We start from the raw sequence: 19,458 nt of genomic DNA on the forward strand, positions 1-19,458 counted from the left end.
TATTAATGAATTATTTAGACTAGAATCAATGATACCTATTAAAGAATCCTTTCCTTGATTTGTTTAAAATTCGATTGTTATAAAATCATGGCCAACTACTAAAAAAGAAAATGCGAAAAAGAATATGGTATCAATTCAATGAAATGGTAATAAACTGTTACCTATAGGTAGCTATATGAACATGTAATATCAAAATATGCTAATTTCGATTCTCTATCTCATGCAATAGTAAGAAAATGGTCATTCCATTAAAAAAACTGAGTTTTAAGTCTTTGAAGTTTCATAAATTTGGATCTCTATAGGCGCGGTCGTACGCAACTTAACTTTTTTTTAAGTACACTAAAAGAAAGCCCTATTCATTCTCTATGTCCATAAAAATGGGTTGCCATGACTATAACCGTTTTCAAGTAATCAGTTATCAAGGTACCATCTGCATCCGCCATTTTTTTTCTTAAAATCAAAATAACTTAAAACCATACACGGTAGATACCGACATGTGGGTATCAAAAGAACTGAAATTTCACGTAAAATCCAAAAATGCAATAAAAAATAGTTGCTTGCCATTTAAAATAACGAAGTTATTTGCTACTTCCGATATTTCCGGAAGTGCGACCATTTTGAAAATATTTTACATCGATTCGGCCTACAGACAGAGTATCTCCTAAGTACAAATTTTCGAAAACCTACCTATTTTACTTTTCCAGAAACGTTTAACTAAAGCTCCAAAAAAAACACCCTGTAGATGCCTTGTATATTGAATAATAACCTTAGGATTATTATGTGTATTTCGTCTATCTTACAGAACCGCTTTAAATAAGTATAATTGAATTTTTATTTTGTTTATGTTCCAAGAGACTCTCTTCTGAACATTTTCATATAATACAGATTAATTTGTTGATTTATTTAATGCTATAAGAACTGTGTTGATATTTAAAGGAAATGGTAGTATTAAACTATTAACCTTAATCTGTAGGTAATTCCATTGTGTTGTAAAAAGACTGCCATTATTGTTTTTGGTTAAATATAAGTTTTGTTTCTTTTTCAAACTAATGGAACATAAAGTAGGTAATTTGTACCGTAAATGAGCGTTGTCCTTCCCCTTTCTTGTTATCTTTGCAGCTGTTTTGGCCAGTTTGGTAGAAGTTACAGGTAATAATAAATTAAATGTTCATTTGTGTTACCGAATCGGAATAAAACAGTTTCCTAACCTTCAGATAGAAATAGGTATGCATACCAAATTTCGTCGAAGTTAATTTCGCAGCCCGAGCGTATACTCGTAGACTCATGTGCCTAGGCCCTAGGTAGTCAAAAATCTTAAAGTAGGTATCTAAAGCCGTAATTTTAATTTTACCTTTTTATAAAAGCTACGAAAGTATTTTAAACTTTTGGAAAGAGTCCTTCCGACAACCGGAAAAAAATCCCTACTCGTAAATTCATAATGTATTGTTTGTATCCACTGAAATTGGCGGTCTCAGCCATAGAAACGTAGCGCAAGGGGAATTTCCGAGGGAATTTCTGATCCATTCAAAACATATCAATTAGGCTGCTCTATGCACGCGCGTGAGTAGGACAAAGATCCCCGTTGTTACAGTGACTGTGTTAGGACAATGGCGACAACTTATCACAATTAGTACGGGAGGTAGCGTCCTATTTTAAGGGTCATTTTCGCACAATTACTTTTTATTCTGCCTGGTAGTTTTTACTTAGTTAACCCTTAAAACAAGCGTTAGCTGGCGCGACTGCGTGGCGTGATGGTATGAGAGGCTAAGAAACACGCAAAAAAATTGTTTTTCGGACCATTTTCGCAAAGCTGAAAATGGTATATATAATAGTGTACAATGTATAAAGAGCATAAATAACTGTCAGCTCATATTTAAATGTGGCAAAGCCTGTTAGCTGGACGTCCAAAGTGTAGCGTAGCGTTAGCGGGCGCTAGCGCGCGCGGCGACTTTGGATTTTGATGACCCAGCTAACACATTTTTCCACGTTGTCGTGTCAGCTAACAAGTGGTTTCCTTTTTTGTGCTATAAACTGATGAGGTACTCATTCTCATGCATGCTGATGTCATATTATTGGAGAAAAATATGAGTGAAATGCGAAAATGGTCCGAAAAACAATTTTTTTTACGTCTTTCGCAGTCTCTCGCCATCTTAAGCCACGCTTTTGAACCAGCTGACGCCCCTATCGTTGATAGGTTATGGATCAAAAATCTATAGTAGAAAGATGAACTTTGCGAAAATGGTCCGGTCAAATAGGACGCTACCTCCCGTACTAAATCCGTCATGTTGAAGCTAAAAAATTGTTTGATTGTAGGATCAATATACCTTGTCATGTCAAATTGTGACCGTAGAATAATAAATGTCAGTTTCATTTAAAGATTCTCGTTCAAAACTAACGGAGCAGAAATGATCGTTTAAAACTTTGCAGAACAACCTATGGGGAAATCACTGCCTCCCAAATCCAAAAAGATATATGGAAAACCAGGAAAACGGTATAATACTTAAGTATAAAATATGGTGTGCAATATCGAAAATTTACACAAAAAGGTAACGTGAGCGTGAACTGTCAAAACAGTATAATTAATAGTTATAGCACGGAGTGTACTGCGTTGTTTTGGAAGCTTTCCATTGGCCAAATTGGAATTTAACTCCAATATGGCGACCGGGACCAACGACCAATCAAAAACGAAATACTATGTTGTCACCACTGTTTTAAATTCAGTCACTGTACCCCTCTCTCAAATTGCGCTGGTCGACGGAGCGCGCGTTCCAGTATAATTATTAATTAATAATTATAGTTCAGTGTTTGTATCTGTAATCTGTATACTCATGTTGCCTATACGAATTTGTCACAAGTTCGAAGGAAAGAGGACACATCAAATTAATTTACAATGTTGTAAAGTAAATGGTCAATTAACTGTACTTTTTTTCTATGAATATCTTTACAAGCCAGTTTTTATCCTACCATTTAAAAACATTTTAAATTTGTGTGTAAGTCACGATAATTGATGCGTAATGACATAAAAAGAATGCTGGGTGAGTGACCGCTATTGAGCAATGGGTTAGTTATACCTACCAAGCTTCAAAAATACGTTATTATTTGTACTTTTAGTTTTAATTAACCGGTGAAAGTATGTACCTATTAAAACTATGGTTTCTGATTGGCGCTACGAAAGTTCACCAAATTCTGAAATTTTTACCTGTTACGAAACTTCTAAGTGAAGAATGCGCATAGCTAATCGCTTCTTTGTAAATAACCATTGACGAAGAATGTAAGGGGTCATTTAGAAGGTGAAGGTGTGTATTTGATGATTTTAAACTAAAACTGTAGTTTCCTGTGATTAATTTGAACTAACTTCGACATTTGTAACATAAATAGGTAGGTAGTTGCTGATGTCGAAACAGAATGCTCTTTTCCTCATTGGCAATTAATTATAAGAATAAACAAAAAGCATTTTTAACAAACAAAACATTCGTTTGTTGGAGGAAATTCTGTTATGTCTGACCGTCTTGACATACTTTTGCGAAACAATGATAACCGATCATTCACAGTAGGTGCCTATAGCCACAGATTAAGTTAAGGGTAATCTGTGCTATAGCTGATCTTCGATTTCGTACCACCCATCACCTATGGCCTAATAAGAGTACTCTTATTAGGTCATGGTACCACCCACCTATGATTTTACGTATACGCCATATTTACAACTATACGAAACGGCACAGCACGATGTGAGTGTATCGTGCAGCAAAGCAATTTTGTACGTGTCAACTGGGCAGATGGACAAAGAAAATTTATTATTATCAAACAAAATCACCGCTAATCCTTTTAATTATTGTGTTTAAACGGTATTAAAATAACATACCATCGGATGAGACTTGAACCGCGCCTAAAACTGAGAACCGATTCTCAACCTATTATGGAACTCATTTTTAACGTGTCTCAATAAAGAAATACAGACGAATGTATGGTATGTGACATCGAGGACGTGATCATTTATTTCTTTCTGAATTTGCCGCAATGTGGAATCCTTATAATGTAATGGTGACTGACCGTAGTGCCGAATAGCAAGGCCAAGGCACTTCCTGGTGGTTTCGCCTTAGTTATTTGTTGCGTGTCCTTTTTTGCCTCATCGATGCAATTGCAACAATACGCGTTACACCGCCCAGAAGCTCCACGCATGCCTTAACAAAATTGTGAAATGAATGTAAACTGAGTTTAGGCGGTGGGGATGTTGCATTTTAGGTCCACACAAACCACACGGAATAGAAGCCAAGCCTGATTCTTACATTTACATACAACAGTATCTTTACGAAAAAAATTAATTTTCCTGGTTGCCGTTTGTCTTACGGAGATTCATTTTCAGAGGATTTTAAAGGTTTATGTAGATAGCCGATACGACCATGGCTTATTTTTGCATCATAATATGACAGTCTTCTAGGAAAAGTGTAGTTGACCCTAGAGTTGGCCAGTTTCAATTTTTGTGGAGTAAATATTCAAAAAGTCAATCAAATTTCTTTTTTTCTTATTTTTAAGGGTTTTTAGCAACTTAACGGCATAGCCTGTCATATTAATTAATTTGAATATTATCGTTTTGACTTGTTACCGGGCGGGGTAACGTAAGTGGCAAACGGAGGTTGAAAACGTATATTACACAATATTTACAAATAATACAGAGGCTATATGTACATATATAAAATCGCTTCTGGCACGTGGGATGGCGCCGGACTTGACTACGGTCAAGCCGGGAAGTGATGGCGTGCGGAGACGGTACTTGAGCCCAAGCGACCAGCCTCAGTCGCTTGTATAGGGTAAGGTAGGCTTGCCCAGGCACAAGTGAAGTTCCCCTGTCGGTGCGCTGCTTATAAACGATTTCCGGTAGAGGCGTCTGGCGACGCGGCCAATAGGGCGCTAGTGGATGGTGGGGTGGAAGTTGCAACCCCTCTCCTAGTCGTCGTAACAGTATCCCCCCCCTGTAAAGGGGTTGCGACGGCGGGGTGCAGGCGCTGTAGCAAACGGCGGTGACGGGGTTGTCGTTGGTTCCGTGGTGGCGTCGGTGAAATGATTCTTGGCGGAAGTTCCGGTACTGGTGCCGGGGTGGGTTGGTTGGGTGCAGGGCGTAGATCGTGTACGTGCACCTTTACCAGTTCGTTTCCTCGCCTTATCCAGTACGCGTTTGTGCCCGCCAGCGCTTCGATGGTGTAGGGACCTGTGTACTTCATGTGAAAGTTCCCGGAGTGTTGGTCCCTGGATCTTTCCATCACTCCGTCGCCTACTTGGTACTGGGTGCGGGCTGGCCCGTAGTTCGCGTACCGGCTGCGGGATCGTGCCTGGTTCCTGTGCACCGTCTGTACGACCTCCTCTCGGGCTTCTCCTGTCGGTGGAGGTGGTCGATCCCTGGCTTTCCACTCTCCTGGCCTGGGTAGGTCGTAGCCTAGCAGCGCGTGGCTCGGCGTGAGTCCAGTAGCGGCGTTTCTCCTCGTACGTAACGTGAACATGACAATGGGTAGTACGGCCGCCCAGGCGCTGGGGCTTTGTCCCACCAGATGAGTGCGGAGGCCCTTTTTGATTTCTTGGTTCCGGCGTTCGACGGGGTTCGCCTGCGGGTGCCATATGGGCGTCGTCCAGTGCATTGCTCCCCACTTCCGAAGTGCCGCGTCCCATGTCACTGATGTGAATTGCGGTCCGTTGTCTGAGATGATCGCTCTCGGGAAACCATAGCGTGCGAATACCTCGTGTTCCAGGATTCTGACCACTGTTGGAGCGACTGCTTCCTTTACTGGAAATGCCTCCACCCACATGCTGAAGAGGTCCGTGATCACGACTATCTGGCGGTAGCCTGTAGGTGTGGCGTCGTAGGGGCCCATCAAGTCTACGGAAACCGCTTCCCAGGGTCGTGTGGGTTTGCGTGGGCGTACGGTGGCGTCCTGGACCGGGCCTCTTTTGACTGCCGCGCAAATCCAACATGCTCGTACATAATTCCGCACCGTGTCTCCCAGTTTCGCCCAGTGGTAATGTGTCATTATGGCCCGTTCCGTTTCTTCGGCTCCTGGGTGTCCAGCTGTGGCTGCGTTGTGGTACGCTTCTAGTACCGCTGGTTGAAGGCTGCAGGGGACTACGAGTAGGTTCCCTTGGGGTGCTTTGCGGTAGAGGTAACCGTTGTCCACCGTGTAATCCCGGTTGAACCTTGCTTGTGCTGGTGTCGCTGGTCCTTCCTGCTGTATTCTGTGCCAGGTGCGTACCAGAACGATGGCGTTTTCGTTTGTCTTTTGGCACTCCTTCACATGGTCCGCCAAATTGGCCACTTCCACTGCCGCGATTACCGGGGTGCTGTTGGTTTGTTTGGACTCGTGTGTGGTCGTAGGTGGCAGCATGCGGTTTACGTCTTCTGCCGTGGCTTCTTCGGCTTCTTCTGCTGATGGGTGGCGGGACAGGTGGTCTGGAAGCTCGTTTTCTTTCCCCGGACAGTGGACCACATCAAATGTAAATTCTTGGAGCCGTAATGCCCAACGAGTTAGCTTGCTCTTTTCGTCTTTTGTGCGATCCAGCCACAGGAGAGCGCGGCTGTCTGTCTTCAACGTAAAACGTCTATCTTCCAGATATGGCCGGTATCGTTTAATGGCCCACACTACTGCCAAGCCCTCCTGTTCGTTGATATGGTAGCGTCTCTGCGCGTGGTTAAGTTTGGCACTGGCGTAGCTGATAATTTTTTTCTCTCCGGGGTGGGGTTCTTGAAAGAGTACGGCCGCAATCCCGTTTTCGCTGGCGTCGGTTTGCAGCACGAATGGAGTGGCGAAGTCCGGACGGCTGAGTTGGAGTGGTTTGCTAAGTGCTGCTTTTAACTGGCTAAAGGCGACGTCGGCTGCCGCTGTCCATCGGAAAGGGGTGTTCTTTGTTAGTAAGTTATCCAACGGTGCTTGTAATTCGGCACACCGGGGCACGTACTCTCGTAGCCAGTTGGTCAATCCTAGAAAACTTCTTAGCTTCTTCCTCGAGGTGGGCCGGTCTGCGGTCCGGATTGCTTCGATGTGTTCCTGGCACGGGCGGTTCCCGTTCGCCGTGATGTTGTGGCCCAGGTATTGGATCGTTTGCCCCCCGAAGCGACACTTTTCGAGGGACAAGCGGAGTTTGTGGCGTTGCAGTCGTTCCAGCACGAGGTGTAGATGTTTGAGGTGCTCGTCCCAGGAGTCTGAGTAGATTATTATGTCATCCAGGTATACCATGACGAATTTCCGTAAATACCCGGCGAGAACGTCCTGGGTCATTAGCTTCTGGAACGTAGCAGGGGCATTCTTGAGCCCGAACGGCATTACTTTGAATTGATAACTCGCTCCATCAGGGGTTGAAAACGCGGTGAGATGTCGGGATTCCGTCTCTAGCGGCACCTGCCAGTAGCCTGATTTGAGATCCAGGCTGGAAAAAACTTTGGCCGTCCCCAGGTCTCGGAGGGTCTCCTGTATGACTGGCAGGTTGGTGCTCTCGTCTTTTGTGATGGCGTTTAGACGACGGTAGTCGATGCAGAATCTCGGGCGGCCGTCTTTTTTCTGAATTATGACGATGGGCGAGCAATATTCGGACGTGCTGGGCTCGATCACCTGCGCTGCTAACATAGCTTCCACTTCATCCGCGATGACCTTCTTTTTGTTTGGCGAATGTCGATATGGCGGAAGTCGGAAGGGCGTTGTTTTGGTGACTCGGATGCGATGTGTGGTGGATGCTGTTGTTGTGGGCGTTGCAGGATCGGCCAGTGTGCTACCGAAAGTTTCCAGCAGTGTGGCCAGGCGTCGATCGAGTGGTGGTTGGAACCCGTGCTTGACTCCGGCGAAGTTTATGGAGTCGCTCGTTGTTGGGCCGCGGTTCGGAGCTTGGTCCCAGTGTGTTGTCTGCCTTGTATGGGTTCCCCAGTGGATGCACGCTCTCTCGTAATCCAGCACCGCTCGATGTTCTTGGAGCCACTTCTGTCCCAAGATCATGGGCACGACAAGGTTTGGTGTCACCAGGAAGTCGTCCGATTCTTGCTTGTCGTTGAGCGTGTACTCGACTCTGGATGTGCCGATGACTTCCAGCTGATGGCGGGGTTCGCTAGGCCGGCTGTTTGGTGGTTGCTATGGTGGATTTTCCACGCGAGCTCCTTCTGGATGAAGTTATGGGATGATCCGGAGTCGAGGAGAGCTCTTACGCTTTTTCCGCGTACCTTGACTGCCAGCGTTGGTAGGTTGGGTCGGGTCGCAGTCTGGATTAGGTGGACGGCCGGGCATTGTTCCCGACCGCTGCCCCGTTTCCCTGGTCTCGGCGGCGGGTCAGTACTGGGCAGTCTCGGTGGAAGTGATATTCCGGGCAGTGGTGGCACTTTGGTGTGTTGGGAGGTCTGTCGGCGGGGGTTGGTGGCGATGGTCTGGGTTGGTTGTTTCGAGGTAGCGCTTTGTTGCAGTTTTCGATTTCCTCGGCGTGACGCACCAAGTCGAGGAGTGAAGTGGGTGTTGTGGTTAAAAAGGCTACTCTAATGCGTGGGTGCAGCAGGTCTCTCAGTAGCTCGAGGTGCTCGCCGATCGGGATCTTCAGCCGTTTTGCTAGCTGTGCCTTCCTCTGGAGGAATTGCTGCGGCGACTCTGCTCCTTGTTCTCGGCCGAAGAATTCTGATTGCATCTTCCCGCGAATCTTGCTGCTGTCGTATTTTTCGCGGGTGTAGTTCTTTAGGTCGTTGTATGTCGGTGAAAATGCCTCGTAACTGTTCCACCATTTCGCAGCCTCCCCTTTTAGTTGTGCTGCTGCTGTTTTTAACTTTTCCGCCGGGTCGGTGGTTTGGATTGTCTGCTCGAGCGTGCTGAAGAAGACTGTTGGGTCCTCCAGGTGGTCGCCGCTGAAGGTCGGTAGGTCCGGTGATGCGGTTTTCTGCGCGTTCTGGAGGGCGTCGGTCAGCGCCTTTAGCATGTCGAGGGTGTGTTGAGAGTGTTGGGCGCCACTGGACGGGGTTGCCGGGTCCAGACCGGGGTTGATTGCCGGGGTCATCTCCGTTGTTTGAGTGTCGATACCTTCGTCGGCGCCGGAGTTGGACGTCGGGGTGTTCCTGCTCCTCGTATTCATGGTGTTGCGCGTCGGCTGTCGCGGGAGCGTGGGCGTAGATCCTCAGAGCGCGATGCTGCTGGTTGACTCACACGTATGGGCGCCAATTGTTACCGGGCGGGGTAACGTAAGTGGCAAACGGAGGTTGAAAACGTATATTACACAATATTTACAAATAATACAGAGGCTATATGTACATATATAAGATCGCTTCTGGCACGTGGGATGGCGCCGGACTTGACTACGGTCAAGCCGGGAAGTGATGGCGTGCGGAGACGGTACTTGAGCCCAAGCGACCAGCCTCAGTCGCTTGTATAGGGTAAGGTAGGCTTGCCCAGGCACAAGTGAAGTTCCCCCGTCGGTGCGCTGCTTATAAACGATTTCCGGTAGAGGCGTCTGGCGACGCGGCCAATAGGGCGCTAGTGGATGGTGGGGTGGAAGTTGCAACCCCTCTCCTAGTCGTCGTAACAGAGTCCCCCCCCTGTAAAGGGGTTGCGACGGCGGGGTGCAGGCGCTGTAGCAAACGGCGGTGACGGGGTTGTCGTTGGTTCCGTGGTGGCGTCGGTGAAATGATTCTTGGCGGAAGTTCCGGTACTGGTGCCGGGGTGGGTTGGTTGGGTGCAGGGCGTAGATCGTGTACGTGCACCTTTACCAGTTCGTTTCCTCGCCTTATCCAGTACGCGTTTGTGCCCGCCAGCGCTTCGATGGTGTAGGGACCTGTGTACTTCATGTGAAAGTTCCCGGAGTGTTGGTCCCTGGATCTTTCCATCACTCCGTCGCCTACTTGGTACTGGGTGCGGGCTGGCCCGTAGTTCGCGTACCGGCTGCGGGATCGTGCCTGGTTCCTGTGCACCGTCTGTACGACCTCCTCTCGGGCTTCTCCTGTCGGTGGAGGTGGTCGATCCCTGGCTTTCCACTCTCCTGGCCTGGGTAGGTCGTAGCCTAGCAGCGCGTGGCTCGGCGTGAGTCCAGTAGCGGCGTTTCTCCTCGTACGTAACGTGAACATGACAATGGGTAGTACGGCCGCCCAGGCGCTGGGGCTTTGTCCCACCAGATGAGTGCGGAGGCCCTTTTTGATTTCTTGGTTCCGGCGTTCGACGGGGTTCGCCTGCGGGTGCCATATGGGCGTCGTCCAGTGCATTGCTCCCCACTTCCGAAGTGCCGCGTCCCATGTCACTGATGTGAATTGCGGTCCGTTGTCTGAGATGATCGCTCTCGGGAAACCATAGCGTGCGAATACCTCGTGTTCCAGGATTCTGACCACTGTTGGAGCGACTGCTTCCTTTACTGGAAATGCCTCCACCCACATGCTGAAGAGGTCCGTGATCACGACTATCTGGCGGTAGCCTGTAGGTGTGGCGTCGTAGGGGCCCATCAAGTCTACGGAAACCGCTTCCCAGGGTCGTGTGGGTTTGCGTGGGCGTACGGTGGCGTCCTGGACCGGGCCTCTTTTGACTGCCGCGCAAATCCAACATGCTCGTACATAATTCCGCACCGTGTCTCCCAGTTTCGCCCAGTGGTAATGTGTCATTATGGCCCGTTCCGTTTCTTCGGCTCCTGGGTGTCCAGCTGTGGCTGCGTTGTGGTACGCTTCTAGTACCGCTGGTTGAAGGCTGCAGGGGACTACGAGTAGGTTCCCTTGGGGTGCTTTGCGGTAGAGGTAACCGTTGTCCACCGTGTAATCCCGGTTGAACCTTGCTTGTGCTGGTGTCGCTGGTCCTTCCTGCTGTATTCTGTGCCAGGTGCGTACCAGAACGATGGCGTTTTCGTTTGTCTTTTGGCACTCCTTCACATGGTCCGCCAAATTGGCCACTTCCACTGCCGCGATTACCGGGGTGCTGTTGGTTTGTTTGGACTCGTGTGTGGTCGTAGGTGGCAGCATGCGGTTTACGTCTTCTGCCGTGGCTTCTTCGGCTTCTTCTGCTGATGGGTGGCGGGACAGGTGGTCTGGAAGCTCGTTTTCTTTCCCCCGGACAGTGGACCACATCAAATGTAAATTCTTGGAGCCGTAATGCCCAACGAGTTAGCTTGCTTTTTTCGTCTTTTGTGCGATCCAGCCACAGGAGAGCGCGGCTGTCTGTCTTCAACGTAAAACGTCTATCTTCCAGATATGGCCGGTATCGTTTAATGGCCCACACTACTGCCAAGCACTCCTGTTCGTTGATATGGTAGCGTCTCTGCGCGTGGTTAAGTTTGGCACTGGCGTAGCTGATAATTTTTTTCTCTCCGGGGTGGGGTTCTTGAAAGAGTACGGCCGCAATCCCGTTTTCGCTGGCGTCGGTTTGCAGCACGAATGGAGTGGCGAAGTCCGGACGGCTGAGTTGGAGTGGTTTGCTAAGTGCTGCTTTTAACTGGCTAAAGGCGACGTCGGCTGCCGCTGTCCATCGGAAAGGGGTGTTCTTTGTTAGTAAGTTATCCAACGGTGCTTGTAATTCGGCACACCGGGGCACGTACTCTCGTAGCCAGTTGGTCAATCCTAGAAAACTTCTTAGCTTCTTCCTCGAGGTGGGCCGGTCTGCGGTCCGGATTGCTTCGATGTGTTCCTGGCACGGGCGGTTCCCGTTCGCCGTGATGTTGTGGCCCAGGTATTGGATCGTTTGCACCCCGAAGCGACACTTTTCGAGGGACAAGCGGAGTTTGTGGCGTTGCAGTCGTTCCAGCACGAGGTGTAGATGTTTGAGGTGCTCGTCCCAGGAGTCTGAGTAGATTATTATGTCATCCAGGTATACCATGACGAATTTCCGTAAATACCCGGCGAGAACGTCCTGGGTCATTAGCTTCTGGAACGTAGCAGGTGCATTCTTGAGCCCGAACGGCATTACTTTGAATTGATAACTCGCTCCATCAGGGGTTGAAAACGCGGTGAGATGTCGGGATTCCGTCTCTAGCGGCACCTGCCAGTAGCCTGATTTGAGATCCAGGCTGGAAAAAACTTTGGCCGTCCCCAGGTCTCGGAGGGTCTCCTGTATGACTGGCAGGTTGGTGCTCTCGTCTTTTGTGATGGCGTTTAGACGACGGTAGTCGATGCAGAATCTCGGGCGGCCGTCTTTTTTCTGAATTATGACGATGGGCGAGCAATATTCGGACGTGCTGGGCTCGATCACCTGCGCTGCTAACATAGCTTCCACTTCATCCGCGATGACCTTCTTTTTGTTTGGCGAATGTCGATATGGCGGAAGTCGGAAGGGCGTTGTTTTGGTGACTCGGATGCGATGTGTGGTGGATGCTGTTGTTGTGGGCGTTGCAGGATCGGCCAGTGTGCTACCGAAAGTTTCCAGCAGTGTGGCCAGGCGTCGATCGAGTGGTGGTTGGAACCCGTGCTTGACTCCGGCGAAGTTTATGGAGTCGCTCGTTGTTGGGCCGCGGTTCGGAGCTTGGTCCCAGTGTGTTGTCTGCCTTGTATGGGTTCCCCAGTGGATGCACGCTCTCTCGTAATCCAGCACCGCTCGATGTTCTTGGAGCCACTTCTGTCCCAAGATCATGGGCACGACAAGGTTTGGTGTCACCAGGAAGTCGTCCGATTCTTGCTTGTCGTTGAGCGTGTACTCGACTCTGGATGTGCCGATGACTTCCAGCTGATGGCGGGGATTCGCTAGGCCGGCTGTTTGGTGGTTGCTATGGTGGATTTTCCACGCGAGCTCCTTCTGGATGAAGTTATGGGATGATCCGGAGTCGAGGAGAGCTCTTACGCTTTTTCCGCGTACCTTGACTGCCAGCGTTGGTAGGTTGGGTCGGGTCGCAGTCTGGATTAGGTGGACGGCCGGGCATTGTTCCCGACCGCTGCCCCGTTTCCCTGGTCTCGGCGGCGGGTCAGTACTGGGCAGTCTCGGTGGAAGTGATATTCCGGGCAGTGGTGGCACTTTGGTGTGTTGGGAGGTCTGTCGGCGGGGGTTGGTGGCGATGGTCTGGGTTGGTTGTTTCGAGGTAGCGCTTTGTTGCAGTTTTCGATTTCCTCGGCGTGACGCACCAAGTCGAGGAGTGAAGTGGGTGTTGTGGTTAAAAAGGCTACTCTAATGCGTGGGTGCAGCAGGTTTCTCAGTAGCTCGAGGTGCTCGCCGATCGGGATCTTCAGCCGTTTTGCTAGCTGTGCCTTCCTCTGGAGGAATTGCTGCGGCGACTCTGCTCCTTGTTCTCGGCCGAAGAATTCTGATTGCATCTTCCCGCGAATCTTGCTGCTGTCGTATTTTTCGCGGGTGTAGTTCTTTAGGTCGTTGTATGTCGGTGAAAATGCCTCGTAACTGTTCCACCATTTCGCAGCCTCCCCTTTTAGTTGTGCTGCTGATGTTTTTAACTTTTCCGCCGGGTCGGTGGTTTGGATTGTCTGCTCGAGCGTGCTGAAGAAGACTGTTGGGTCCTCCAGGTGGTCGCCGCTGAAGGTCGGTAGGTCCGGTGATGCGGTTTTCTGCGCGTTCTGGAGGGCGTCGGTCAGCGCCTTTAGCATGTCGAGGGTGTGTTGAGAGTGTTGGGCGCCACTGGACGGGGTTGCCGGGTCCAGACCGGGGTTGATTGCCGGGGTCATCTCCGTTGTTTGAGTGTCGATACCTTCGTCGGCGCCGGAGTTGGACGTCGGGGTGTTCCTGCTCCTCGTATTCATGGTGTTGCGCGTCGGCTGTCGCGGGAGCGTGGGCGTAGATCCTCAGAGCGCGATGCTGCTGGTTGACTCACACGTATGGGCGCCAATTGTTACCGGGCGGGGTAACGTAAGTGGCAAACGGAGGTTGAAAACGTATATTACACAATATTTACAAATAATACAGAGGCTATATGTACATATATAAGATCGCTTCTGGCACGTGGGATGGCGCCGGACTTGACTACGGTCAAGCCGGGAAGTGATGGCGTGCGGAGACGGTACTTGAGCCCAAGCGACCAGCCTCAGTCGCTTGTATAGGGTAAGGTAGGCTTGCCCAGGCACAAGTGAAGTTCCCCTGTCGGTGCGCTGCTTATAAACGATTTCCGGTAGAGGCGTCTGGCGACGCGGCCAATAGGGCGCTAGTGGATGGTGGGGTGGAAGTTGCAACCCCTCTCCTAGTCGTCGTAACAGACTTCCTATTCTATTTTCGGTTCGTGCGCGATGTATTCAACTAAAGAAAAAGTTGATATTTCTAATTGGTATAGGGCGATAACAGTTAAATTTATTTTCTGTGAAACTAAAGCAACAATATTCAAATTAATTAATATGACAACCAAATCTTTGTTTCAAAAAGTTATTTTGGTTGCATAAAATTAGGCGTCTTTCAGGAGACTTTATCATGTAAAAGTAGACATAAGAAATTCCTATAGGAAATCCCTATGTCTACTTCTACATGAATTTCACTGTATACTACTATCTTCTACAAAAAAAGCAATAGTTTCACTAGTTTTCATTTCTATAAGTTGTTCAAAAATTGCATAAACTCTCATTTTAGGGATTTTAAAAGTCTAAAATACCAAATATCAAAAGTCGCAAGTAATTGATTACTACGTTGAGCGCAACTTTCAATAGTTATAATTTTGACATTAGTGATTAACTGATCATAGGTACCGGAAATGAAAATGGATTAGTATACAAGCTCACCTCAACATAACTAAGTTACTTCATCACCAGGTGAAATGGATACACCAGTCCACATACGCCGGATTCTAAAAGTTGTTCATCAGTAAAAGAAGTCCAAGGACAGGAAAGACGCAGCATTTTCCATAGCCATCGGGTACATATACAGTTTCCCCAATCAGATAAAAAGGGCTTCGTTCGTTCATTCGTAATAAAGCATAGCTTTCATAAGATGCAAAGGTCTTGTTTGCAAAGAACATACATTCGGAAAACTTTTCCAGAACCCTGGTCTCACTAGGAATTCTTTGAAGAAAAAATATGGATGATTGTGTTTTCCAAAGTTTCTTGTTACTGAGAATGGAAGGCCGTTCCACAGATTCGAGCGTTTCTGCTGTGAAGATGGAGTAACCCACTTTAAAGTGAATCCGCACTATCCAAGATCAAATAGATTTTCCGAACGTGTAGTGCGCACTTTCAAAGAATTTATTGTGGGGCAACGGTCGTTCGATTTAACCATTGTTTTCACTCAACGATATAACGCCGATGATTGAGTGAACAATTATTGATTTCGTTATTCAATGCGTCGAGTCAATACATTATGTTTGGACGGTACAGAACATGATTCGTCCACCTTAACCTTGAGGTAACCAGGAACAAAGAGCGGGAATTATTTGTACAAAAACGCAAGCGCACGACTCCGCCGCTACTCATCATGAGTAGGTAGGTACTGTCGTGAGTCATAAACTAAATATTAGGCTCGCCAGGAGATAATGCCGGTAACAGAACATTTGATGCCGGCCTAGAATCGTATGGTTTAATATGAAAAACATACCTACGATTGTAGACAGGGATCAGGTGTTCTATCATTCTCTACTGGCGAGCATTATACACTGATTAATATACCTACTATTTTGTTGACATACCTACTTGATTAATTTTTACACCCTTTTCAAACTAATAGTTGGTGTATTCATTATGTAAATCAGTAATACTAATTTGTCGACCAGATTGCTAAGAATTTCGATTTATTTTATCAGAGAAATATGTGTAAATGATGCCAACGTTCTTGCATTCACACCTTGCGGACTAGAAATCAAATAAGGTGTCCACCAAACATGCGTGACATGTAAAACGCCACTTAAATTAATGTTTAAAACGAAAATTAGATGTAACATGTAAGTTCTTTAAAACTGGTTAGCGCGCTCATTTGGGCGTGTAAAGGTAAGCGAAAGGAATGAATATCGAGATACCGTTTTTGAAGGACCATCATAAGATCCTGTTGACCTATACCTACAAGTGTTAAAACGTAAGTGACCTAGCTGGTAGTCTGATGTGTGGTATACCTACCTGTTCGTATAAATTAGGCATTTATTCGTTTAATATTTAGCGAACAGTGAACATGAACATGTTTTGCCGGTGAATGTTTAGAGATCAATCGATCAATGGTTATATCTAAATATCATAATTACAATTCAAGTGGAGCAGATAAATAATATAGGCACATGTTCCATTCAAACAAGATTAATCGAGGTTATACTTACAACAAATAAAGCAAACAATGCGTATTACCATACGGCAAGATGATTAATTATAATTGTTAAAACACAGTCTGGTCAAAGTGATTGATTTTGGGGAATTCTGATGAGCCTCTCGTTTGAGTGGAGATTCCTTAAATATATTGAGACAATATTGAAATTGTTACCTACATAATATTATAGGAATTGCTAATAATTAAAATTTAATAATTAATTATTTATTATCATAGTGTAAGCTATTCTTACACTATGTTATTATTAACAACGAAAATACCACTCACTTGCTTTTAGAATTGAAGAATGTAAAGTAGGTAACCTTTTAGCATTAAAAATGCAAACCATTATTAAATTTTTCAAAGGAATACAAAGTAATTGACATTTAAAGAAACGTGATGCACGTCTTTAAATTAAATGTTTGTAAGATACCTACATATTTCACTTAGGTGGTATGTAGGTACCTACCCATACCTTCTTCTAACGTAATCTCATTCTTTTGGCCATTCTAATTTAAATGTCATGGTTTATACCAATTTTCCTAGATTTTTACTTAAGTGTTACATAGTGTTTTATAAGCGATTGTACCTATTTCCTAGAACAAGGGTTTGGTAGGGTACCTAAGTACCTTATGTGCCACGATGTAAAATAATAATCAATGATCTTTAGTAGATATAAGCACAAAGTGAATTCAGTTTGCGGGCCATGCAATGTAAGAGAAACGGAAACTATATAGGCCTGATCTGATCACACTTCCCAGTCTTATGGCGTTTTCTTAGGAAAATCAGGATCGCGGGCATTTATTTCAAAAGGCGGGCCAAATCGTAATAGATACGCAAAAATGTATATATGTATAGTAGAAGATTAAATTTCCAAAAAAAAGTCCTCGAGTCATTTTTGAAAAAAAAATAATTTAAATATGTGTATGTTTTTACGCAATGTATGATTTGCGTGGGTCTGCATCAATACGTTATTTTAATGCATTCATATGCGTGATCTAAAGATGACACGGTATACAAAAACCTTTTGCGCAATACGAGGGAATTTTGTGCAAAAAAACTCTGCGACATATAGACTTAGATATATAGGTACCCTCTGGAACTTTTTTTGTAGGAAATTTATCTTCTAAACCCTTTCTAGGGCATTTTCCAACGAAGTCGGGTGCGCTATTGCAGCCACTTTCCCTGTCCGTCGTCCGTCCGAGGCCGTAACTACTCCTTCAGTTTTCAAGATATTTAGTTCGTTCTTTTTGCATTCGGTAGCGTATCGCTCTGGCACCTGAGTCAAGAAAAATCTGCGCTATGTGAACTTTTTTATTTATTAATATACTAGCTGACCCGACGGACGTTGTCCTCTTTCCTCGCTATGCATACCTAATCAATTTGCACTGGAAAAAATTATTTCAAGAAATTTGCTGTGCCAAGCGCAGGTACCACCCGCCCCACCTGCGCATACGCGATTCTGCCCTTTTATGGCTAAGAATATGTGTACCAAATTTGGTTTCAATCGGTTCAACCGTTTAGCCGTTTAGATATTGACACACTTGCCCCAAAATGTCCCCATCTCTCCCCAGAATAATAAAAAATAAACGCACTCACTTCTACGTTGCTTGCGCCAAATGCCGTAATTTGAAAGCAATTGTTGTATTTCTGGATATGAGTAAAAAAATGTATAGAATCTGACCCATTTCCAGAAACCAAGAAATGCTCTGGTGGCGGTACCAATGGCGTAAATTTCGCTTGGCCACTGGCGCAACATAATCCCGGGGCTTCAGTTTTAAACTTAAAAGCCTTGCAATGTGGACACACAAAGTTCTTTGGGCTAATAGCAACGATTTACTGTAAACTGTAATCGATTGTTACGTTGTAATTAAATGCAACTCGATAGGGATTAAAGGGGACATTTCTGCTCGTCAGTTTGACTTACCGGGTGGTGCACGGTATACCCGCAAATTGAAAAATAAGTTTCAACATTTCTGTTATTAGTAGCAATAGCCATGACTTTTTTTGTTAGCGCATTTTTGCAAAAAATTTTTTAGCGCATTTTTGCAAAAAATTTTTTTTGTAAAAAGTAGCTTTTAATCTCACTTTGGCTGGCTGGCTGGCTGGCTGGCTGGCTGGCTGGCTGGCTGGCTGGCTGGCAGCAAATGTGGGCGCGTAGAAGAACTCTTGTAGAAAGGCAACGGGTGTACGTGTATCTACAGGGCCGTGAAATTTGTCAACCTTAGGGACATGGCTACATGATGTGGGGTTGGCGACATCTGGGCGTCATCCTCGAGCGTAGTATACTAACGTGAAGGTTTTTCAGTTTTTTCCTATCTTCTACTACAGTTTTGGTCCGATTCTTTTGAAATTGGTGTCGTCGGAAAGATGTTGTAAACGCGCACAACTCCTGCGTGGCGGAATTTTGTTTTTTGTCATAGGGGCGAAATTAACGACCTTTTGCGAGGCGCGCGCGCGCGTCTTCGAGAAGTAGTCAGGCGCCTTTTACCTTCCGTTGCGAACTCACGCGGTTTAACGTTTCGTGAATCTCGAATCGCTGTCTCTCTTTCTCGTGTCGCCAATAGAAGTGAATTGCGAGTGAACGGGACGTCGGAAGTGGGTACCGTAAAAGAGAATGTGGTAGCCCGCGACACGATCTCACTGATGGTGGAGTCAAATCTTCAAACGCGAATTGCGAGTGAACGGGACGTCGGAAGGGGGTACCGTCAACGGGAATGTGGTAGCCCCCGACACGATCTTCCTGATGGTGGAGTCAAATCTTCAAACGCGAATTGCGGGTGAACGGGACGTCGGAAGGGGGTACCGTGAAAGGAAATGTGGTAGCCCCCGACACGATTTTCCTGATGGTGGAGTCAAATCTTCAAACGCGAATTGCTGGTGAACGGGACGTCGGAAGGAGGTACCGTCAAAGGGAATGTGGTAGCCCCCGACACGATCTTCCTGATGGTGGAGTCAAATCTTCAAACGCTAATTGCGGGTGAACGGGACGTCGGAAGTGGGTACCGTAAAAGGGAATGTGGTAGCCCGCGACACGATCTCACTGATGGTGGTGTCAAATCTTCAATCGCGAATTGCGGGCGAACGGGACGTCGGAAGGGGGTACCGTCAAAGGAAATGTGGTAGCCCCCGACACGATCTTCCTGATGGTGGAGTCAAATCTTCAAACGCGAATTGCGGGTGAACCGAACGTCGGAAGTGGGTACCGTCAAAGGGAATGTGGTAGCCCCCGACACGATCTTCCTGATGGTGGAGTCAAATCTTTAAAAGCGAATTGCGGGTGAACGAGGAAAGTGGGAAGCGGTTAGTGAATGTAGTAGCCTTCGACAAGATCTGT

The sequence above is a fragment of the Photinus pyralis genome, unplaced genomic scaffold, assembly GCF_008802855.1.
Source record: "Photinus pyralis isolate 1611_PpyrPB1 unplaced genomic scaffold, Ppyr1.3 Ppyr1.4_LG2, whole genome shotgun sequence".
Taxonomy (NCBI): domain Eukaryota; kingdom Metazoa; phylum Arthropoda; class Insecta; order Coleoptera; family Lampyridae; genus Photinus; species Photinus pyralis.